Below are 25,237 nucleotides of genomic sequence, written 5' to 3' on the forward strand. Positions count from 1 at the left end.
GCCCTCCAGTTAATTTAAGCCATTTTTGGAAACATTTTTCTTGGTGTAACAATATATTTTTAAACACAACAAGTTATTCAAGAGTTTCTTTGCCATCTTACCTAATAATATTGACCCAGAAGCATTTTGTTATCACCATAGGTTGCATCTGACTGTGAATCAGGGTAGCAGCTAAGCCGGCAGTGCAAGATATAATAGTATGCCAGATGCGCTAAAGATTCGTATGTTCCTTCATGCTTCAAACACCATTCCAAAGGACATGCGTCCATGCTGATGATGAGTTCTGCTCGATAGCCATCCAAAATAGTGCAGACTGACACATGTTCATTTTCATCATCTGAGTCAGATGCCATCAGCACAAAGTTGATTTTTCTTTTTTAGTGGTTCGGGTTCTGTTGTTTACGCATCGGAGTGTTGCTCTTTGAAGACTTCTGAAAGCGTGGTCCACACCTTGTCCCTCTCAGAGCTTGGACGGCACTTCAGATTCTTAAACTTTCGGTCTGAGTGGATTTGTAGACGCTAGAGTTTTAGATTGTTTTGTTTTTGAATGCAGTTATGTAACAAAAGAAAATCTACATTTGTAAGCTGCACTTAAACAAGAAAGAGATTGCACTACAGTACTTGTATGAGGTGAATTGAAAAATACTATTTATTTTGTTTATCATTTTTACAGTGCAAATATTTGTAATAAAAATATAGACTTAGATTTCAATTACAACAGAGAATTCAATATATATGAAAATATAGAAAAACATCCAAATGTTTAGTACATTTCAATTGGTATTCCATTGTTTAATAGTGTGATTAAAACTGCGATTAATTTTTAAAATAGTGATTAATTTTTTTGAGTTAATCGGGTGAGTTAACTATGATTAATTGGCAGCCCTACTGTTGATTAATCGCAGTTAACATGTGCTTAACTAAAAAAAAAATCACGATTAATTGCAGTTTTAATTGCACTGTTAAACAATAGAATACCAATTGAAATGTATTAAACATTTTGGATGTTTTTCTACATTTTTAATCATATTGATTTCAATTACAACACAGTATACAAAGTTGACAGTACTCACTTTATATTATTATTTTTTACAAATATTTGTACTGTAAAAATTAACAAAAGAAATATTATTTTTCAATTCACCTCAGACAACTATTGTAGTGCAGTCTCTTTATCTTTTAAGTGTAATTTACAAATGTATTTTTTATTACATAACTGCACTCAAAAACAAAACAATGTAAAACTTTACAGCCTACAAGTCCACCCAGTCCTACTTCTTGTTCAGCCAATCGTTAAGACAAACAAGACTGTTTACATTTACAGGAGATAATGCTGTCCGCTTCTTGTTTACAATACCACCTGAAAGTGAGAACAGGCATTTGCATGGCACTTTCATAGCTGGCATTGCAAGGTATTTACATGCCAGTTATGCTAAACATTCATATGCCCCTTCATGCTTCAGCTGATGTGCTGCCATGCTGATGACGCTTGTTAAAAAAACAATGCATTAATTCAATTTGTGACTGAACTCCTAGTTACAAAAAAAAAAAAAAGGTACCATGCTACATCATTATCAATTACATATCTTTAGAAGAACAATGTCTACAAAAGGGGTACCGAAAAACCAGTATCAGATCTCAGTGTCATATAGGCTGCTAATCCAAATGATGAAAGTTTCATCCAATTTCTAGTCTGCTATTGCACACAAGTGGATTGTAAAGATTTAACATTTAACTCACTTACATTTTAATGCATTAAAAGTCTCCTTTCAAATTTCCTCCCTTAGGCAAAGCAAGTCACACCCAAATGCTAATAAGCTTGTGCTGTCATTCCTAGTGTCTCTTGATAATGCTCGAGAATTCTGACTTGCTCAATTCCCGCCACATCAGCCAAGCCCCTAATTTACACCTATGGGTTTTTAAGAGCAGTGCCAGTCACCATTAACATGAACAAAAAATTGGGATGCTCAGCTCATGCCTACAGGGCTATACTAGTATCCACTGGTTGTTCTCGTAGACTTCTCCTTCAAATGCCTCAGACCATGACCATTCAGGCTTCATTCCCTTTCTTGCTCTGTACCAGAAGTCATCAGGGCTAACCTCACCAATATAGAATATAGAATGCATCATTTTGGGTTCACCAGAGGCAGTGCTTCCCAGTGCTCCCAGAAGCATCATGTCTGCCTCAGGGAGCTCTGACTGACGAGGCATAATTCCTCACCATCCTCTGCCAAGGACTGTAGTTTAAAAGACAGTTTAACCCTTGATTGCTCTTAAGTGGATTCAATTTTGAATTAATAAAGGCCCCTTACCAGCTCAATTCAGCTTAAGTGAGTCATCCAACCTTTTATTCAGAGTCCATTCAGAGTCAAAGACAAAGCATAGCCCTTGTTTACATACCACTTTTCAGTCTCCTAATAACAAAAAAAAAAAAACCAGGCCAGATCCCTGCGGGATCTCTCTTGAAATGCTGTTCTAGCTTGATGGTGAACCATTGATAACTACTCTCTGAGGGCAGTTTTGCAATCAGTTGTGCACCCACTTTATAGTAGGTTTGTCTAGGCTATAATTTCCCTAGTTTGTTTATGAAAAGGTCACATGAGACTATCAAAACCTTACTCAAGTCGAGAAATAGCACATCTACTGCTTTCCTGCTACCCTCAAGTTTTGTTACCCTGTCAAAGAAGGATATTAGGTTGGTTTGACAGGATTTATTCTTGACAAATCCATGTTGATTGTTCCTAATCACCTTATCTTCTAGGTGCTTACAAGCAGATTGTTTGATTATTCACTCCATTTTATTTTTCCAGGTACTAAAGTTAAGAAGACTAGTCTATAATTCCCTGAGTTTTCCTTATTTCCATATGTGCTGGAACTAGGGGTGCTGCTGCACTCCCTGGCTTGAAGTGGTTTCCATCACATATAGGATTTACAGTTTGGTTCAATGGCTCTCCGCACCCCCACTATATAAATTGTTCCTGCACCCATGCTTATTCCCCTCTTTTATAGATAAGGCAAATATAGTACCTTTTCCAGTCCTCTGGTAGCTCTCCCATCATTCATGAGTAGGGCTTCAGGTCTGTCACGGAGATCGCGGAAGTCACGGATTCCGTGACTTTCCATGACCTCCTTGACCTCTGCAGAGGCCAGTGTGGCTGATCCCAGGGCCACCCAAGGAGCTGGCCCCACAGCCAGCCACTTGGGTGGCCCCGCAGCCAGCCACTCAGGTACTGCTAGAGCGGCCCCGAGGCCAGCCGCACCGACCGCTGCTCGGGTGGCCCTGGGCAGATGGCCCCAGGAACTGCCCAAGTAGCAGCCAGTGTGGCTGGCCCTGGGGACCACCTGAGCTGAGATCCCAGGGACGGCCAGAGCAGGGTGGGTGGGTGACCCACAGGGCCAGTTTCCCGGGGCTGCCTGAGCAGTGGTTGGTGCCACTCCAGCAGCTGTCCTGGGGACGGTGGGAGCAGTGGTGGGTGGGGGGTACTGGGGGCAACTGGAGCACCCACTGCTCGGTGGCCTCCAGTAGCTGGTGCCACTGCCCCCCCCACAGCAGCGCCCCCCCCCACCATCCAGCCCATGCTCTCCCCTGCCCCCCAGCTAAGATTTAGTCAGGTGGAGTCTATCTATAGCTCTCTCCTCTTATCAAGCCCAGTTACCCACCAGACTGAACCCCTATAAGCTATGACTCTCCAGGGATTTGAACTTATCCAAGAATCACACTTTCCAGCAGTTCTTGGCATGCCCTGGCTCACTACACACAACCCACGCATTTGCTGGAGAGCAGGCCTGATACAGTTCTGCTCCCCACATTGCCAATAATTCTGTCTCCTGAAACCAGACTGAGAGGACTACAGATTTGGAACCCTTCATGGTTGAGCTTGCTTTCCTCGAGATTCCAAGTCTGAACAGGTTAACCCCCAGGAAGTCTCATTACTGTCTGCAGTCATCCACTGCCTCCATGTTACCACTTAAATACAAGGATTTTGCTGATATGTTTGACAAAAAAAACCAAAAAACGGATACTCTGACACCCCACCATAGCTATGACTGTCCCATCAACTTCCAGCTCGGAGCAGAAGTCCCTTTTGGCTGCATCTACTCTCTTTCAGAGCCAAAACTTCAGGCTCTCCATGACTACCTCCAGAAAAATCCACAAAAGGCATTTATCTGTCTTTCCACATCTCCAGCTGGGGCTCCAATTTTCTTTGTAAAGAAAAGAGATGGATCACTAAGGCCCTGTGTTGACTATTGGGTGTTAAACAGAGTCATGATTATAAATAGATACCCTCCCATTAATGAGCTTTTTGAAAGATTCCACTCCACAAAGATTTTTACTAAAATGGACCTTCATGGGCCTATAACGTGGTCCAGATTAGAGTGGGAGATTAGTGGAAGACTGCCATCTGTACACAGTCCGGACACTTTGAGTACCTGGTCATGCTGTTTGGACTGTGAAATCCCCCAGAAACCTTCCAGCACTTCATAAATGATATCTTCAGGGATGTGTTAGACAGCCATGTAGCCATTTATTTGGACAACACCCTCTCTTTTCTGAAAAATCAGGCTTCTCATGATCAGCAGGTCTGCAGTGTCCTAGAAAGACTTTGCCAACACCCTCTATACGCAAAGCCTGAAAAATGCAAGATTGACCAGGATGCAATAGAATTTCTTGGTTACATTATCTCCCCCAAGGGACTAACCAGGGACCCACACAAGGTGATGGCCATTCTGAGTGGGCTGTACCAAAGTACACCCACCGGAGCCAACGGTTCTTAGGCTTCACTAACTTCTACCAGCAATTAATTGAGGGATTTTTCCAGTCTAATTGCTCCTCTGACTGCCCTTCTGCAAAAAGGAGTCTGGTTCACTTGGTTCTTGGAAGCCCAAACCACCTTTGATCAGCTAAAAGAGAAATTCACCATAGCACCCATCTTGGTACACCCAGACCCTACTAAACCATTCATCATGGAGGCAGATGCATCCAAGTTTGCCTTGGGTGCAGTACTGTCCCAACTGGTAGGTCCTATTGGTTGACTTCACCCATGTGTCTATTACTCTCACAAGCTAGCCTCAGCAGAGAAGAATTATGATATATGTCATAAGAAACTCTTAGCTACCATGAAAGCATTTGAGAAATGGCGGTACCTACTAGAGGGGGCCAGGTTCCTTGTCCAAGTGCTCAAAGATCACAAGAACCTGGAATACCTTTGAAAAGCCAGACACCTCAACCATCAACAGATCTGCTGGTCCCTCTTCTTTGCCAATTTGACTTCATCGTCACCTACCACCCAGGAACAAGAAATGGGAAGGCTGACACCCTGTCCCATAAGGCTGAGTACTTGGAATTGGGTGAGAAAACTCCCTCTATGATTCTAAAGGCTTTCAATTTCATCAATGGCACAGCAGACGACGGCCTAAAGGAGCCAGTTCATATCTTTCAGAGTAGCAGCCGTGTTAGTCTGTATCCGCAAAAAGAACAGGAGTACTTGTGGCACGTTAGAGACTAACAAATTTATTAGAGCATAAGCTTTCGTGGGCAACAGCCCACTTCATCGGATGCATAGAATGGAACATATAGTAAGAAGATATATATATACATACAGAAAATGTGGAAGTTGCCATACAAACTGTAAGAGGCTAATTAATTAAAATGAGCTATTATCAGCAGGAGAAAAAAACTTTTGTAGTGATAATCAAGATGGCTCATTTAGACAGTTGACAAGAAGGTGTGAGAATACTTAATTTAGGAAAATAGATTCAATATGTGTAATGACCCAGCCACTCCCAGTCTCTATTCAAACCCAAGTTAATGGTATCTAGTTTGCATATTAATTCAAGCTCAGCAGTTTCTCCTTGGAGTCTGTTTTTGAAGCTTTTCTGTTGCAAAATTGCCACCCTTAAATCTTTTACTGAGTGGCCAGAGAGGTTGAAGTGATCTCCTATCAGTTTTTAAATGTTATGATTCCTGATGTCAGATTTGTGTCCATTTTTTCTTTTGCATACAGACTGTCCAGTTTGGCCAATGTACATGGCAGAGGGGCATTACTGGCACATGATGGCATATATCACATTGGTAGATGTGCAGGTGAATGAGCCCCTGATGGCGTGGCTAATGTGATTAGGTCCTATGATGGTGTCATTTGAATAAATATGTGGACAGAGTTGGCATCGAGCTTTGTTGCAAGGATAGGTTCCTGGGTTAGTGTTTTTGTTGTGTGGTGTGTGGTTGCTGGAGAGTATTTGCTTCAGGTTGGGGGGCTGTCTGTAAGCAAGGACTGGTCTGTCTCCCAAGATCTGTGAGAGTGAGGGATCATCCTTCAGGATAAGTTGTAAATCTTTGATGATGCGCTGGAGAGGTTTTAGTTGGGGGCTGAAGGTGACGGCTAGTGGCGTTCTGTTATTTTCTTTGTTGGGCCTGTCCTGTAGTAGGTGATTTCTGAGTACTCTTCTGGCTCTGTCAATCTGTTTTTTCACTTCAGCAGGTGGGTACTGTAGTTTTAAGAATGCTTGATAGAGATCTTGTAGGTGTTTGTCTCTGTCTGAGGGATTGGAGCAAATACGTTTGTATCTTAGAGCTTGGCTGTAGACGATGGATCGTGTGGTGTGTCCTGGATGGAAGCTGGAGGCATGTAAGTAAGTATAGCAGTCAGTAGGTTTCCGGTATAGGGTGGTGTTTATGTGACCATCGCTTATTAGCACAGTAGTGTCCAGGAAATTGACCGCTTGTGGGGATTGGTCTAGGCTGAGGTTGATGGTGGGATGGAAGTTGTTGAAATCATGGTGGAATTCCTCAAGGACTTCTTTTCCATGGGTCCAGATGATGAAGATGTCATCAATGTAGCGCAAGTAGGGTAGTGGGGCTAGGGGATGGGAGCTAAGGAAGCGTTGTTCTAAGTCAGCCATAAAAATGTTGGCATTCTGTGGGGCCATGCGGGTACCCATAACAGTGCCGCTGACTTGAAGGTATATATTGTCCCCAAATGTGAAATAGTTGTGGGTGAGGACATAGTCACAAAGTTCAGCCACCAGGTTTGCCGTGACATTATCGGCGATACTGTTCCTGATAGCTTGTAGTCCATCTTTGTGTGAAATGTTGGTGTAGAGGGCTTCTACATCCATAGTGGCCAGGATGGTGTTTTCTGGAAGATCACCAATGGATTGTAGTTTCCTCAGGCAGTCAGTGGTGTCTCAAAGATAGCTGGGAGTGTTGGTAGCGTAGGACCTGAGGAGACAGTCCACATAGCCAGACAATCCTGCTGTTAGGGTGCCAATGCCTGAGATGATGGGGCGTCCAGGATTTCCAGGCTTATGGATCTTGGGTAGCAAACAGAATACCTCTGGTTGGGGTTACATGTCTTGTAAACATATCTTGTTACCCAATGACCCCTTCGCTACTAAGATCGATCAGACTCTGGAGAATGCCGACGCCCCACCGGTCCCCAGGTTTAGGGTCCTCGACTATAAGGAGCGTATCTATGTCCCAAAAGGGCAACAAAGACTGCAGGTTCTTAAGTTATGCCATGATGCATTCCTTGAAGGGCACTCTGGCCATCTCAAGACCTGGAGCCTAATCACAAGGAGTTTCTGGTAGCCAGGCTTGCATACCTCAATTAAGAAGTGCATAAGATCCTTTGACCTGTGTGCCCAGACCAAGTGCTCCTGCTCATCCTTTTCCAGCCCATGTCCATTCCACCTCAACCATGGGATACCATTTCCATTTAATCTATTGTTGAACTAGGCCACTAGACCTGACTCCTGCTCCGACCACTAGGCCTGACCGCCTATGACTCAGTCTGCTGACATGCCCACTGAGGGTAGGACAAAAAGTAAGCAGCCTAATTCTTAACAAGGGATATTCAGGTCAGATACCAGGAATTTTTTTTTCCAAATATAAGGGTAGTTAAATATTGGGACAGGTTACCTACAGGGTTGGTCTAGATATACATGGTCCTGCCTCAGCGCAGGGGGATGGACTAGATGACCTCTTGAGGACTCTTCCAGCCCTATATTTCTATGATTCATGACTCAAGTGGCAAATTTCTGCAAACTCAGGATAGCAGTCCTGTCACTCACTCTATAACATTTTTCTATTACAAGAGGAAATCCTGATGTCATGTATCAATTGACATCAATTTTGTCATGAGTGCAACACTATTAGCGCATTGTATCATATTGTGAAAAATCATAATGGTGAAGTGAATGGAAATATTAGCTTTCTGTGTTCTGGAATTGTACATTACTCTGCTATGAATATGACATTAACCTCCGTTGTCTAGTATGATGCAAAGAGACCAATTCATATTGGGCATCTCTATTCAAAACTTGTCAGCACAGCAACTGTAGAAAACTGTATTAATAGATTCCAAGGCCAGATGGGACCATTGTGATAATTTAGTCTGACCTTCTGTATTACACAAAATTCATACTGTTAAGGCTAGAAATAGAATTGAAATACAGAAATTAATTTGTAACCCAAGTATTCTGTCAGTTTTAGCAGTTAGCCTTACTGAAATGGCAGAGTGCTAGGCATTAAGCTAGAGTTTTTATAAACAATAATTATTAAGGGACAAATCCTGGTCTCCTCCACAAAACCTGAGTAAACAGATTTTTCAGAGGGAAATTCGTCAGTGGTTAGGGATGGAATCTTCCCCCTCTCCACCAGCTGGAGGCATCAGCACATCTGATCTACTGCTGCTTTTAAAGCTGATAAACTACAGTGAAGTTTAGTCATTGTGCATCCATCTCAAATCTCTGGGAGTAGACTAGTGAATCCAGATAAAGTGCAATAAAATCAGGGAGCATTGGCTCATTGTTTTTGTTTCACAATTAGCAATGATACTTATTCTACTTAAAATCCCCTTTATTTTATTTCTCTTTTAAAAGCTTTTAAATATATTTGATCAAAAGACCAAACTATATACTGAGGATCCTGAGATTGTTTTATGAATACAGTAATAACAAACACCCACCAACTGCTATTTTAGCAATTTTATTGCACCTAACATTCAAAATCTGTTTTTATCACTTGTCTTGACAAATGGATATTGCCAGTGTTGGATTCTTTCCAAATTATGTGCCAAAAAGGGAAGGATTTTTTTCTTCTGACAACCGTTTTTAATGAAGAAGGGAACTATGGAGAAACAGATTTTGCTCTCTGTTAAATCAAGAGTGAGAAAAAGAATCAGGTCCAATGTGTTTTAATATCAAACTTTCAAAGTCAAACAATAGTGCAGAGTTCTGAACATTTTGCTAAAGAATAAAAAAGGGCCACATCATAACGTTTTATTTACTTAAACAATATTTTAGGAAAACAGATCCCCTGATTGCTGTGTTTGCCAGAATTCCATCATCAAAATATGGGTTGGAACCACACCCCCAGATGCAAGGACCATCTATATCTGAATTCAGTGGCTCAGGTCTATATCTACTTCAGGGTAAGTTATTACAGTGACAAGGCAAAGCAAACTAATTCTGTTGGCAATTTCCTGGTTTCCATCCTCTTTCCTGATAAAAGTCACATTGTGATATGTATTCTCAAACATTTCTGCTCCCTTCTTATTTCCTCTGTAGCTTTCATCCTCCTTGTCACTGCTAAAAACTAGAGCTGTGTTAAACTACTCCTTTACTCTATTCAGCATTTTCATGGGGATACGTGACAGGGTGAATAAACCCTGCATTAGAACTGAAGGGGTTAAAGAGCAACTCTGGGTGCAGATTACCCACCGTAGTCACACCTGCAGAGCATGCTCCATATAAAGGCGGCACTTAAGAGGGAAGCCAGACATCTCGAAAGGGTGCTGCAAAGGCAGGGAGACAGACCTGCACTGGGAGCACCTCAGAAGGGATGTTGCAGAAGCCTCTCTTGGAGAAGAGGCACTTACCTGCTGGGACCAGACAAACTGAAGGTGCAGTTAATAGCTTTTTCATTACCCTTTTACTACAGACCACAAAACTTGGATAGTAGAGTGGGTGGTAGGAAATGGAGAAGCGAGGGCAGCCTTAAGGTGCTCCTGAGTGCCAGACCTTCAGTATCCCTTGCAGGGTCCTTGGCGGCAACCTGGTGGAGTGGGAGGGCCTGGGCTCCCCTACCAACCTCCCTCCACACGTAGGCCTTGTCTACACTACACAATTTTTTCGACAACAGTCAGGTTTCGTCGACAAAACAGTGGAGGTGAACACACTGCAATGCTCCTTCCGCCGACAAAACCCTCCTGCTTTGCCAACAAAATAAAAGCACTTTGATGAGAGGTGTAGAGCTTTTTGCAGCAAAGTTATATAGACAAAATGTTAGTGTAGATACCGTGCTTGGTTATGTTGTTATAAATGGCCTCCAGGAGGACGTGTCCCACAATGCCCATCCTGACCATTCTGGTCAGCAGTTGGAACTCCACTGCCTTGCACCCGCCCCTCCCCTTTTAAAGACCTGGAAATTTTTGAAGTCCCATTTCCTGTTTGCTTGGCGTGAACAGCTCAGATCACATCTTCCCAGCGGACCATGGTGTCTCCTCGCAACAAACCCTCTCCCACTTGGAGCACACCTGAGTTGTTGGATCTGCTGGCACTGTGGGGAGAGGAGGCTGTGCAGTCCCAGCTCTGCTCCAGCCGTAGGAACTTTGATACCTATGGTCAGATTTCTTGTGGCATGTTGGATAAGGGCTATGAACAGGACACGCATCAGTACTGTGCAAAGATAAAGGAGCTGATGCAGGTGTACTAGAACGCAAGGGAGGCAAACCATCGCTCTGGTGCTGCGCCAAAGACCTACCACTTCCATGGGAGTAAGGGGTACACTGGGTCTCCCAGGATCACTATGGGCATTTCAACATCCTCACTGGAATCTCCCGCAATCCCACAGAGAAGTAACCCTTTCTCTTGATGTGTTTTGTCACAAGATGGTCTGGAGCCAAAATTAGGATACGCGTGTCAGCTATTGCCCCACCGCAATAGGGAATCCCATTGCCGCAAAGCCATCCACTATTTCACACACATTGCCAAGAGTCACCATCCTTTGTAGCAGGATGAAATTAATGGCCCTGAACACTTGTGTTAGCGCAGCCTCAACGGTGGACTTTCTGACTCCATACTGATTCGCAACTGACTGGTAGCAGCCTGGAGTTGCTAGCATCCACATAGAGATCGCCATGTACTTCTTCACCGAAAGGGCAGCTCTCATTTTGGTGTCCTTGCACCTCAGTGCTGGGGCGAACTCCACACACTGTTCCAGGAAGGTGACTTTATGCATCCAAAAGTTCTGCAGCCACGGCTCGTCATTAGAGACCTGCATAACAATGTGACTGCACCACTTTGTGCTTGTTTCCCCGAGCCCAGAAGTGATGGTCCCCTTAGGGCAGCTGCTCCATGAATGCCCAAAGTAATCTGGTGTTGTTTCTTTTCATGGCCCACAGAAGGTCAGGCAACTCTGATTCCTGTTTAGACTGGGAGCTCATGATATACTGCATGACCATCTGCGATGTGTTTATAACAGTGACCACAACAGATGAAAGCAGTGCAGGATCCATCCTTTCAGACAGATGGCGGGTGCATAGTAAACGGGGGTCATTGAAAAATGCCATGAAACGCAGTCAGAAGCCTATGGAATGGAAAAAACTGCATCATGGGACATTGAGCCCACACCCACGCTGCACTGTGATTTACTCTAGCTTCCCACACTCCTAGTTGCAGATGGTGGCGAGTAACACAGTGGGATAGCTACCCACAGTGCACTGCTCTCACTGTCTATACTAGAGATCCAGCTATTGATGCAGTGCACCGACAGAAGGAAGGTCGTGTGAACATGCACAAGCAATGTAATTATACCAATATTTGACTTTTGGTGTAACTTGCATTGTCAAAACTGTGTAGTATAGACCCCCTAACTAGGGCTGTCAAGTAATTAAAATAATTAATCGGGCTGTTAAATAATAGATTATTTATATTAATATTTTTGGATGTTTTCCATATTTTCAAATAGATTGATTTCAATTACAACACAGAATACAAAGTGTACAGAGCTCACTTTTTAAAATTATAAATATTTACACTGTAAAAATAAAAGAAATAGTATTTTTCAATTCACTTAATACAAGTACTGTAGTGCAATCTCTTTATCATGAATGTTGAACTTAGAAATAGAGAATTATGTACAAAAAATAACTGCATTCAAAAATAAAACAATGTAAAACTTTTTTGGTGGTTCAGGTTCTGTAGTTTCCACATCAGAGTTTTGCTCCTTTAAAACTTCTGAAAGCATGCTCCACACCCCATTCCTGTCAGATTCTGGAAGACACTTCACATTCTTAAATCTTGGGTCAATTGCTACAGCTATCTTTAGAAATCTCACATTGGTACCTTCTTTGCATTTTGTCAAATCTGCAGTGAAAGTGTTCTTAAAACGAACAACATGCTGGGTCATCATTTGAGACTGCTATAACATGAAATATATGGCAGAATGCAGGTAAAACACAGAGTAGGAGACATACAATTCTCCCCAAGAAGTTCAGTTACAAAATGAATTAATGCATTGTTTTTTTAACAAGCATCATCCGCATGGAAGCCCATCCTCTGGAACGGTGGCCCAAGCATGAAGCGACATATGAATGTTTAGCATAACTAGCATGTAAATACCTTGCAATGCCGGCTACGAAAGTGCCATGCAAACACCTGTTCTCACTTTCAGGTGGTATTGTAAACAAGAAGCAGGCAGCATTATCTCCTGTAAATGTAAACAAACTTGTTTCTCTTAGCATTTGGCAGAACAAGAAGTAGGACTGAGTGGACATGTAGGCTCTAAAGTTTTACATTGTTTTGTTTTTGAGGGTAGTTATGTAACAAAAACAAATCTACATTTCTAAGTTGTGCTTTCATGATAAAGAGATTGCACAACAGTACTTGTATGAGGTGAATTGAAAAATATTATTTCTTTTATCATTTTTACAGTGAAAATATTTGTAATAAAAATATAAAGTGAGCACTGTACACTTTGTATTCTGTGTTGTAACTGAAATCAATATATTTTAAAAGGTACAAAAACATCAAAAATATTTAATACATTTCAATTGGTATTCTATTGTTTAACAGGGTGATTAAAATGGTAATTAATTTTTTAAATCATGATTTTTTTTTTAGGTAATCACATGAGTTAACTGCGATTAATCAGCAGGCCTACTTACAACAAGTGCCAACTATCACACTAGAAACTAGAAAGTTTCTCAAAAATGGTGACTGAACAAAAATGCACCCCCCCAAATCTCATCATGTGACCTCAGAACTAGTATAAACTTTTTTCTAAGCTTTAAGGAAGAAGTGAATCACTCCATTTATATTGCCTTTTTCCATGCTCAGGCCCCAATGTGCTTATCTTGCACTGTTTTGGTACTCTAGTATAGATGTCATTAGTAACTACATCCTATCCACATAACTATGGTTCTCTGCCTAGTCTGTCTCTGTGTCTGATACACACTCAACCCTGTTGTAACCAAGGTGTGAATGAGCTCTCCCCTGACATCTATTGACACACTGGGGGAAAAAGACTTCAGGAGCAGACTTTATATGCATAGACACCTACCCTGCCCAGGTATTCAGCAGACAGAGTTGCTTTGCCAAAATGATCAATTTTGGCTGCTTTGGGGTTACAATTCACTTTTGAATGCAGGGGCAATGAAATGCTGTTATCCTTAGTGTATGAGTAAAAGGCAGCAGAACTGTACTTAGCATACCCTGAGCGAGGGTGTCATTCTAAACTGAAGCTCACCTGCTAAGCAGGGGGTAGGGATAGCAGCAGCAAGCCAGTTGCAGAAGTAGTAAAGGAGGCATTGCTTGATTCTTACCCCCATTACCTTTTAGGGCAGGGGTGGCCAACTTGAGCCTGAGAAGGAGCCAGAATTTACCAATGTACATTGCCAAAGAGCCACAGTAATAGGTCAGCAGCCACCCATCAGCTCCCCCGCTCCCCTCCTCCCTGCTCCCAGCACCTCCCACCCACTGGCAGCCTCCCCCCTATCAGTGCCTCCCCCTCCCTCCCCACACCTCCCGATCAGCTGTTTCATGGCATGTAGGAGGCTCTGGGGGTGGGGAGGAGCGAGGGCACGGCAGGCTCGGGGGAGGCGGGGCGGAAAGGGTGGGAGTGGGAGCAGCGCCTGTGGCAGAGGCAGGGGCTGAGCAGTGAGCCCCCCCCGGCACATTGGAAAGTTGGCACCTGTAGCTCCAGCCCCAGAGTCGATGCCGATACAAGGAGCCGCATATTAACTTCTGAAGAGCCGCATGTGGCTCCGGAGCCACAGGTGGGCCACCCCTGTTTTAGGCGTAGGAGGTGGACCAGTATGAATACACCTCTGAACTCTGGGTCTTTGCTGATCAACGACAACCAACTGAGAGTATGGTGCAGCTGAGGGAGAGAGTAGTGGTGTGTTAAAGGGGTATTTGTTTGTTGGACACTGCCCATGCTTTTGAATTGTGGTTGTGGTGTGTTCCCAAATTAACGTTAGATTCCCTCACCCTTTTAATAAGTTTTCTTTTGTTATGCAGAGAGTTAGTACTTGCTAGTGGGGAAGTACTGTCTTTTATAGGCACCTGGGGTGATAGTTAAATTTTCCCTGATTAGTGGGTGAGGGCTCGAGCTGGTTCTGTTATGTATTATTAAGAGGAACTTAGATACTGAACCTGGTCCTTGTTGTTGCTGACTCCTCCTGGCTAAAGTGTTACACTATGAAGGGTTTAATATTCTACTTAAAGTAACCCAAATAAAGCCGTGTCCCTAATACAGCAACAGCTTTGGGCCACATTCTACACCGACGTACATCCTTACCGGTTTCAAGAGCAATGGGGCATAATTCAGGGTAAAACTTTTTTCTTGTTTCTTCAGTAGTAAGTGATGCAGCAAACCGTGCTTTATTAAACTGAGGCCTGGAAGTTACAGCCAATAGAAAGGCTAAAGATTGCTGGGGAACAGAATAGATCCCTCGAGAAGGGCTCTGCCTAGCAAAAGTGTGGGGTGGGGCTGGAGGGAGAGAGGGAGGAGGGGAATCAAAACCAGATCCTTCCTGAGGATTACTAAATTTAGTTAATTTTTAAAAAACTAAATTTGCATATTTAAGCTTTGTAACGTTGAGGGTGTAGAAGTACTAAAAGATCTTGACGAAAGCTATCAGTATCTTCAACCCAGCGGAGATCGTGAAGTAACAATACATAGCATACTTATGTTGCTTTACAAGCTGTAATTAATCTCTGTGTAAACACCGAGGAGGAAGTCAGCCTAGGGAGATTAAACGCCTGAGCTGAAATTCTGCCCCCACTGAAGTCAATGACAAAACACCCTTGGACTTCAGTTGGCCAGGAATTCACCTTTCGTTTTCAGAGGTGCTGAGTTCCCACAGCCTCTGAATCAGTGCCAAAGTTTTCAGAAGTTGCTACTAGTTTGGCGTGTCTAAGCATTTGGGTGCCCAAACTGAGACAGATAAGTCCGACTTTTCGTGGTGCTGAGCAGCTCCAGCTGAAGCCAGTGGGAGCTCACCACCTCTAAAGAAGGTCTCAAACTAGACACCAAATACAGGAGGCACCCAAAAGCAGTGACAACTTTTACAAATGCAGGCCTAAGTGACATGCTCAAGGTTACAAGGAGTCTGTGGCTGAGCTAGGCTAGGAAACTTGGAGTCCTGAATTCCAGCTCTGTGCTTAGTCCACAAGACAAAGTTGCCCCCTATTTCATAGTACTCAGTTCTCACAAGAAACTTATTCTGATGACGTCATCCAATTTCTAGTCCAAATAACCACAAACACGTTGCAGACATGAATCTAAACTCTGAATTACCACCCCACCCTCAAACACCAATTCTTTTCATGTTTGCCTGGGACTAACGTTAATCTATACAACCTGAATTCCTCCAGGTTCCCCTTCCCTTCAAGGTCTGCTTGCCACATATGCCCAGCTGCATGTGAGCTGTTGCTAATCCTCCCACCAGGTTGTTTATCTAGAGCATTTCATCAGAGATAAACAGCCCATAGCATAATTAAATATCAATTTTAGCAGCTAGCAGTGCCAACATAGAACATGCAGTAAATGATAGCACTTGTTGTACACACACATATCAGGCATCACTCCCTGCTTAGACTTGTTCATACTGCAGAGGCAGACCATTCATCTGCCTTTGGGAAAGGAAGTTCCTAGCAGTTCAACAACAGTGACCCATCTCTCAAGACAAAATATAAAAGATAGGTGTCTGCAGTGCAGGGCTTCAGTGAGAGGGAGGCTTGATGTAGGAGGGAAATAAAAGGGATCCATACTGTTTGCTGTAGGTAGGTCAGCCTGACAAAGTGACAGCAAAGAAATGCTGCCCCCCCATCAAAAAACCCCCCACAACCAACAAACAAACAGATCCTACGTGATACCCAGAATACTGAAAATGTGTTAGCGATGGCACCAGGCTTCCACAGGATGCAGGAAGGGATCACTGAATTCTTGAAATCAAGAGCTATAAGTCATCACAGCTTCCTTTCTCCTCCGCAGCTCAGTTAGCTGTTCTCATGTTTCTGTGCTTCCCTTCCACCCGATGCCAGTGTCAGTGAATGCTGAGATGTCAAACACTTAGTCTGATCCCAATCAGTCATCTTCTGAGAAACATTGGGGGTGCCAAAGCACATCAATGTGGATGTAGATTAGGGTAATAATGAAATCATGTAAGATTATTTCAACACTTAATTAAAAGACCAGTGCAAGTCTATGTGTCCTTGTAAAGTATAATATCTCTGTCCGGATTATTATTAGCAATTCACAGGAGACAGCTGTCACCTGGTTGACAGTTGTCACCAAAACAATAGTTTTTTCCATCAGCTGTTAGCTACACAGTATCTAATGCATTCTATTAAGTTTAGCTGGTTTCTGATTATTTTTAATAGCCTATTAACATTAACAAACTCTACCAATCAATTTTTATACAATGATGAACGTCCTTATATGCAAACACACTTTAGGAACAGGTTTAGCCACAGTACTCACTTTTGCCTGGTAATGAAGTCTGGGTTGATCCATGTCAGTTCGGGAACACTTCCTGAACAAGGATATGAAAATCCAGCATTGGTAACACAGTTAAACAACTTCAGTCAATCCAGAGAAAGAAAAATCCCCCACTCTCAAATACAAAACAAGATTCAGAAAAATCTCTAATGTTTACAGCGTTGACTCCCAAGATATTCAGTCTGACGGCTCTGAGCAATATAACTATGTACTTGTACATTCTCAGCCCATTAGAGGAGGAGTCAGCGTTGCAACATTTATGTTCCTTGCTCCAGGCAAAACAGTGATTTTCTTCAGTGTGCAAAATGTCCGGAGCATGACAGTTTTACAAGGTTAGAGAGGTACTTTGGAGTGTAGAAATCCAGCAATTAATTTGTTTTTAAAATCACCTTTATCAGCTAGAAATTACTATGCCTGCCCTAAATTGTATATCACATTTTTTAAAGAAGTAAATCCAATATTCTTTCAACATAAAGTATTTCAAAAGTTCTTTCTATTCCAAAGTGTCAACTCCTTTTTATTTTACAGTGATATGAAACAGCACAAATTTACCGTAATTTGGGTCCTGTTGCATTGATGAGACATCTGAGACAGAAATGAGAATCTTTCCCTTAGATTTGTCAGAAATCCTATGAGCTGAAAAACTTCAGTTTACAGGCTCAAGCTTTGCATTACTTGTGTAGAACTGGATGGCTAGTGAGAAATTTGCAAACATTTTTGCAAATTCTGACCCATCTTTTCATTCAGCTATATTTGCACCCTCTCTGCCTGACTGAAGTTTTGTTCGTGCCATTGTGCGTGACAGGTAAAGTTTGGGTTTGCAGTTTAAATTTTTTAGTTAAAACTTACCATGAAATGAGCTGAGTGAAAGTTCTATAGATCCAATCGTGGACCAGAACTAATACCATATGATTCAGGTGATCCATTATAAAGCTTGAGCAACTTCAAATACCACATAATCACATGAATACAGTGAAAAATCCATAGGCAAACAATTTCAAGTCATGAACACAAATGTTGCAAACAGAAAGAGACTAAACTTGTCAACTAAAAATATCCACAAGAAATAATTCAACCAGCTCTACCAGTGTGTCTGCAAATTTCCTTCAGTGGCTCCCTATCTAGAAGTTTGAACTCAAGTGGTCCTAATAGATTGGGGATGGATCTTGTGAGAATATGCATCTTCTCAGCAAAAGAAAAGGAAAGTGAAGGACAACATAACAGATACTTAATCAGCTGGAACAAAGATGCACTGGGCTACAACCAGCTGCTTTACGGCTGCAGCTGCTTGTCTCTGCCAAATTTAGAGGACTAGCGCCAGAAAAGCAAGCAGAGAAAAGGAGAGAAATTGTGTTCAAGGGAGAGTTAGTAAGAACCAGGAAGGTGCTCCTGGGAAAAGGGCTGCTTCGGTGTTATGTGGTAGATTGGTGATATGCACATCTGTAGGGGGATTTGTAGAAGGTGGAGTATATCTCTGTGGAATACAAGAGAATACAACTCTAAGGACTTCTTGGTTGGGAAAGATGCAAGCTCAGATCCTACTCACTTGAAAAGTCTAGATGAAATCAGTGAGAATCCTCAGACAAGAAAGGATTACTCAGCTGAAGACAGGATGAAGATGAGAATTAAATAACTGTTACTTAGCATATACCAAGTCAGTGAGAACTTTAATATTAAAGAGGGTAGTGAAATATTTTACTTAACATAAGGAATGAAAGTGAAGGAAAAAAAATATTCAGAATTTCTGCTACAGATCCCCAGGATGCAGACAGAACAAGACTGAAAAGTTACTGAACCAACTCTCCAGGTATCCAAAGCCTTAGGACATTGCATATATGAGACATTTCATTGTGGTTAAAATCCCTCATTTAAGAAATTGAGCCTAGCCTGCATCAGAAATGTTTCTGAGTTACCTACTTCATGATGCATAATGTAGAAAATCCAGCCAGAGAGGAATCCATCTTGAATCATCGTTTTGTTAATAAAGAAGTGTGATTGATTCCAGGCTTCTTTGTTATTCTTAGTTATGACAAGCTACTTAAATTCAGCATAGTAATAATATATAGTTTTCATAGGCTACAGTGGCACAATGGTGTTAGATTTCAGGAGAGCAAGATTTAGTAAATTAAGATATCAAGAGCCCAGTTCTCCTCTCACCTGCACAACTTTTCCATCACTGCAACACTTAGTTACTCCTGATTTACAATAGTGTAACAGAGGAGAATCAGGTCCTTAGTTAGTAGGGTGCATTGGGAGGAATTACTAGTATTGAAGAAGGCTGAGAAACCTAAAAAGGATCACTAATATCAAAAGGCACAGCAGACTAGAGTTCCAACATAAAAAAGAATACAAGGAATAAGAAGCTGCCAATTTGGTTTCATGAATGTTAAAAAGAAAAGAAAAAAAAAAGGCAAGTGTAAACAGTGCAATCTGTCCCAGCCTGCCTTAACCTTTGTTAGTGCTGGGACTGGGTAGACACAAGAAGTCATGGATGTATTGGCCTCAAGAGTTAGACTGTACAGTCCTAAAACAATGGTCTATCACAAATGAGATTGAAGGGTCCAACCCTGCAAGATGTTGAGCTCCTCCTAAGGGATGCTGAGCACTTTTAACTGATGCTGACTTCAGCGGGAGTTGTGTGTTCAGCAGTGCTCAGGACTGGGCCGGATTCAGATTTTCTCTGGCAACAGGAGGTGGACCAATGGAAAGAGGTAACTGGAAGGAAGCCATTTTACCCAGTCTCACTCTCACAGTTTTGTTCTCTTTGTCTTTACAGGATAGTAACCAGGATCTCTGGGGATGAGACACTGATGGATGAACCCCTCTCCTATTGCCTCTGAACTTAGTCCAAGTTTGTAGCTTACCCTGCAAACTTAAGCAGGACAGGAAGTGAAATGGGCAGCTGGCCAACAAAGATGGGCCCAGAAAGCAAAGGGAAGAGAAGCAAGAGAAAAAGCATTTAACCCTGCAAAAAGGCCAAGCCAGGGACGAGACCAGGTGTTAGCAGGGCAAATTGAAATGACCAAGAGCTTAGAATGAGGCAGCCAGTCAGTAAAGTAAAAGAAAACCTAACAAGTACAGGTAGAAAGTGACTGTACCTAGTGGTGTGTGGTGGTGGTACGACCACAACGATCACACTCAGGCTTAGACAGAATGCTAGGATGCCAGTGGAGATGAGCCCGGCCAACAGTAGTTCTTGCCGCTAGTGGGCCTTGGCGTGACTGAGGTAGCTGTGACCATGGAAGGCCAAGATCTATATAATGTTGGGTTGCCAACCTTCTAATGTCTGAAAACCAGACACCACTGCCCAACCTCTTCCCCAAGGCCATGCCCCATGCCCCAGCTCTTCCCCCAAGGTCCTGCCCCCTGCTGGCTCCCCCACTCCCAGGAAGCTGGTGTGATAGAGCAAGATGGTGCTGATTCATAAGGCTTAGAACAGCATGAGAGGTTTAAAAGAAGTATTTGTTCTTTGCCTTTTAGAATTTTTTTCCTCATACTTGGTTCCTTCCTACAACAAAATTCTCCACAGAAAAATCATGTAGAAAAAACCTTTAGCCTTAGGAGTGTTCATTAAATGCCTCACCTGTTCTGTAGGTAGGCTTTCCCCACACATCGACTCAGGGACTTTTTTTTATTTTTAAAAAAGAGAAAACTGATTGCACACACAAACAAAGCAAACCTAATGAGCAGATTCAGCATGGTATTATACAAATGCATGTTGACGTTTACCCAATGTGCATCTATTTGCAATTGTGTCCTAATACTTAGGGCTCATCTATATTAGAAAAGTTGTGCAGTCTTAGCTAAATTAATTTGAAGTCTGTGAAGTTGAATAGGTGATACCCCTTAATGTAGATGCACTTTAACCCTCACTTAAATCAGTTTAGTTTAATTTAGTAATTTACTAGTACATGCTAAACAGGGATTAAATGGGTTTAACAGGTTTAAGTGCATCTACATTAAGTGAGAAGTACCACCATGACTAATATCCAAAAAAACCAAAGTTTAAACTCTTCCTATAACTTGGTTAAAATCCAACCCACCTCTTTTCTATGTGTTATTAGATACCAAAGAGTATAGGAATGTGAGTTTTTTCTTGGGGTGAGGGCAAATGAGAGGTTCCACAAACTTAGAAAAGGAAAGTTTCAGCTATACAAACAAGAATGACTTGTAAAAAACACAGTATCCTAAGATAATGCCAAATAAACCTGGCAGCATATGTATTTCTGCTATAAAATGCAGCCATTTGTCAGGCTGCTGCTAGTTACCTGCCCCATTTTCCATAGTCCTAATCATTTTCTTTCTGTTTTAGAATCTCTAAATTTGGTACAAATTTTATGGCTTCTGGCATATTGTGCACAGTAAGATTTGTTTTGTAGAAATTACATCTTTTTAAGTGTCTACACCGTTCTTTGAAAAGCTGGCAAATGATTTTTGGCTGGTTAAGAAAGTATTGTATTTTAAATCAAACTTATTTTTTAAATTGTTACTAGAATAAGCATCTGAGAATATTGTCTGTATAGAAATGCATTAATCCACACTCTTGGTAAATCACAAAATAGTAGCCTTGCCCTACTTCCCAAAAATTGGAGGGGGGGCAGTAACTGGCATTGAAGGATGCTGGGACTGTAGGGGCACTAACTGGCATTGAGGAGGAACGCTGTGTGGGGGTCACTAGGATTTTGGGGAGAGCAGTAAGTGTCATTGAGGGACGTTGAGGGTGTGGAGGGAGCAGTAACTGGCACTGATGGGGTGTGGTGGAAGGACTAACTGGAATTGATGGGGCATGGTGTGGGTGGGAGCAGTAACTGGCAGAGAGGGAGCACTGGAGTTGGGGGACCACTGACTGGCAGCTTGGGAGGAGTTGGGGTAATGGGCAGTGAGGGGGGGATGCACGCTGTGTGTGTGTGTGTGGGAGGCAGTAAGGGGCAGTGAGGGGGCATGCTCTGTTTGCAGCACGGGGGGGGGGTGTGTCACTCACCAGAGAGAGGAAATAGAGGCACAGCGGGGGGCAAGGGGAGACAGGAGCCCACCCGGGCAGTGGCAGTACATACCTCTCCAACGGAGAGGCCGAAATAGCATCTGGGAGCCAGGCAGTTCTCTCCGTCAGCAGCAGCAGCTGAGCAGCTGCTGCTCTTCCTACCCTCTCAGTGGGGAGGCTGATTGTGGCTATTCCGGTAACCGGACTTTTAGTGTCTGGTCAGCAATGTGGACCGGACTTTCCAGTCGAAAACTGGACACCTGGCAACCCTAGTTGCATTTTCAGTATAAGTAAGGTGGTTTCACCTCAATCCACTAGCACCAGAACCAGGGGGTCCATGCCCCTCACTTTTTAACAAAAAAGAAATATAAGTGCAGAATTTATGTCCCCCACAGATTTCCCCCTCCCCGCAGAATAATAGATTCTGCCAGTGAGACACTGCAATTACACCTTTAGCCCACCAGGGGCTGCTGTGGTGCCAGAAGAGAAGGCAGGTGGCTCACCACAGAAGCAGCCAGCCATGGAGAGGGAGCGGGCACTTTGGTCTTGCGCGCCACCCCTCTCCTCCCCGCCACTTCTACAAAGGTTCCGGAGTCCTTGCCTCAATCCTGTAAGATAAGATGTGAGCCCTATAAATCTTTGTACCAACTTAAGTGAAAGTTACAGGTCCCAATGATTTTTTGTGGAATTCATGGGCATGAATCCCGTGTAAGCTTAGAAGTTCAACGAAGTATTTTGAATGACTTTAGAGTAGCCTAAGCAGGGTACAAGCAGCAAACTGAAGCCTCTTATCTGAGAGTGAAGGGAAAAAAATACTTATTTGATATGGCTGTCTGAATCCATCAATTCCTAATAGTCTCTTAGCTTCATTAGGTGAACTGTGTAATTTAGAAGCATGTTTATCAGTTATGGTACCGGTGTGACGTTATTGACATGAACTGGGACCCCAGAGATCATTGTTGCAACTAAAGTCCTGTAGTGGTCCCAAATCTTGTATACAGGGGGTCAAATAAGGTGTCTAAGACAAGGTTATGGTTTGCTGGTTATGATTATGCTATCTGTATATGTGTATCATTTTTGCAGTTAAAGTTACAAATACTGGCTCCATACTGTCTGTATTTCATACATGTGCTATGCTTCTGGGTGACACCCTGGACAAGTTGGTGTCAGCTCTGCCTAGCCTGCTTGATGGCCCATTAAGGACCATCAGCTATACAACTGACCCATTGAGAGAAGGCAGACACGCCTTGTGACTCAACAAGGTATGCAAGGACATGCCTATGGACAGAACTCTGAGGTTTTTCCATCCCATGTGATGGACAGCTTGTCTTTGGAACAAAGAAAGCAAAGACCACATGGCAAGAGAATATAAAAAGCTGCTGCAGCTCCTCCATCTTGTCTTCAATCCTGCTTCATACCTCTGGAGAGACTTTGCTACAAACTGAAGTGCTACACAAAGGACTGATGACCCACCCCAGTTGTGGATGTACTCCAGAGACTTGATTTGAACCTGCAGTTTATTCTTTCACTGCTACAAGCCTGAACCAAGAACTTTGCCTTTACTGTATGTAATTGATTCCATTTAACCAATTCTAACTCTCATCCATAGCTTTTTCCTTTTATGAATAAACCTTTAGATTTTAGACTCTAAAGGATTGGCAATAGTGGGATTTGTGGGTAAGATCTAATTTGTATATTGACCTGGGTCTGGGGTACTGGTTTTCATAACCATTCATCCCCATAACGAGTGGCACTGGTGGTGATACTGGGAAACTGGAGTGTCTGAGGGAATTGCTTGTGTGACTTGTGGTTAGCCAGTGGGGTAAAACCAAAGTCCTCTCTGTTTGGCTGGTTTGGTTTGCCTTAGAGGTGGAAAAACCCAGCCTTGGGCTGTAACAGCCCTGCTTTAAGCAATTTGTCTTGAATTGGCACTCTCAGCTGGGTCCTGCCAGAACCAGCATCATTACAACCGGGCATTCAGATGGAATGCTTCATTGTGATTACGATCTTCCATTTACTAAATAAAACTGTCGGCTTTACTGGGACAGTCATGGAGTTACTTTGGGGTAAGAATCAGTGATCTGTGTGAAGCTCAGGGAAAAGATCAGGGCACCCTCTCCCACTCCCCAAAAAAGGGCACAATGAGTTAATGATGCCAAAGGAGTTAAGGGTACTAAGAAAGGCTTTTAAAAATACAGCCAGGAAAGAAAAATACTGCATAGAAAGTACTTCACTTACTACATGATGCAAGAGATCAAACTAATATAGTCGATGACTATTATTTGTATTATTATAGCTTTTAGGAACCTAATGTCTTAAGGGCTTACAAGCTGATCTCCTTAATAAGAAAAAAATTGGGAATTTAGGATGTGCTTAAAGTTAATTTGGCCTGTCATCATTTTTGTAGTCAATATGGTGTAATTTAACATGATTAGCCAGGCACCTCAAACTACATTTTGATCTCAGGTATGTTCGAGAAAATATGAGCAAATGAAGTAAATAGTTACTCCAGAGTTACACTGCAGTAATTGAAATTAAAAGCTGGCCCCACATGTTCATATTTGCTCATGAGGCACTATATATAAATAAATATTTATATAAATAAAAACTAATGGGAAATTCTTATCACTGTTATATGCAGCATCTTCCTGGGATCAGTCCTATCTGCCATGTTGTTCTGTGTATCTATGACACCATCTCTAAATGTGGGCAAAATATTATGAGTAAACTGATGGGACCCAGCTGTGTATCTCTTGTCTGTGGCCCCTGTAAATTCAGACACTACCCTGTAAGAATGTGCGGAGGATAGAAGAAAAGAGGGGGGAAAGTCTTGCTTCTGGTTTAGGATTATTAATACAATGGGAATGCCTCCTCCTTTATTTTATCCCTGCTTGATCAAAGGATTCATCAGAAGACAGTCAAATTAACTCTTACGGTCACTTTTGACTTTTGTAAAAACTTTATCACCCTGTAGGTCTTACGGCTTGCCTCATTGACCACATCATGCTCACACTATTAACGTTTATTATTAATACAATTAAGAAGGGGACGAATCCACTTTTTATGGAATCAGGTACTAAATACTAACTTTTTCTAATCCCATAGCCAATGTAGATCCAGCCAGTGATCTCAGTCTCATAAACTGTCAATAACTTATGCTAATGTACAGAGCATGAAATCTGCTTACTTTAAAACATGTACACCAAACTATGGGAGATAACAGCAAAGACCTGCAGTAGGGTACAAGT

General features: G+C 42.5%; 1 protein-coding gene across 9 annotated transcripts in view; it reads right to left on the reverse strand.

The window, feature by feature from the left end:
- The window catches only part of PRLR (prolactin receptor), a 225,285-nt gene that overhangs the window by 114,010 nt on the left and 86,038 nt on the right, over positions 1-25,237 (reverse strand). For 6 of the 9 annotated variants that reach the window (XM_074952469.1, XM_074952463.1, XM_074952461.1 and 3 more), the window contains one exon: positions 16,991-17,042. The exons of the other annotated variants lie outside the window; for them this stretch is intronic. The gene's annotated coding sequence lies outside the window, so the exon portion shown is untranslated. The remainder of the gene's footprint in view (positions 1-16,990; positions 17,043-25,237) is intronic. 9 annotated transcript variants of the gene reach the window in all.

Source organism: Natator depressus, chromosome 5 (genome assembly GCF_965152275.1).
Source record: "Natator depressus isolate rNatDep1 chromosome 5, rNatDep2.hap1, whole genome shotgun sequence".
In the NCBI taxonomy this organism is placed as follows: domain Eukaryota; kingdom Metazoa; phylum Chordata; order Testudines; family Cheloniidae; genus Natator; species Natator depressus.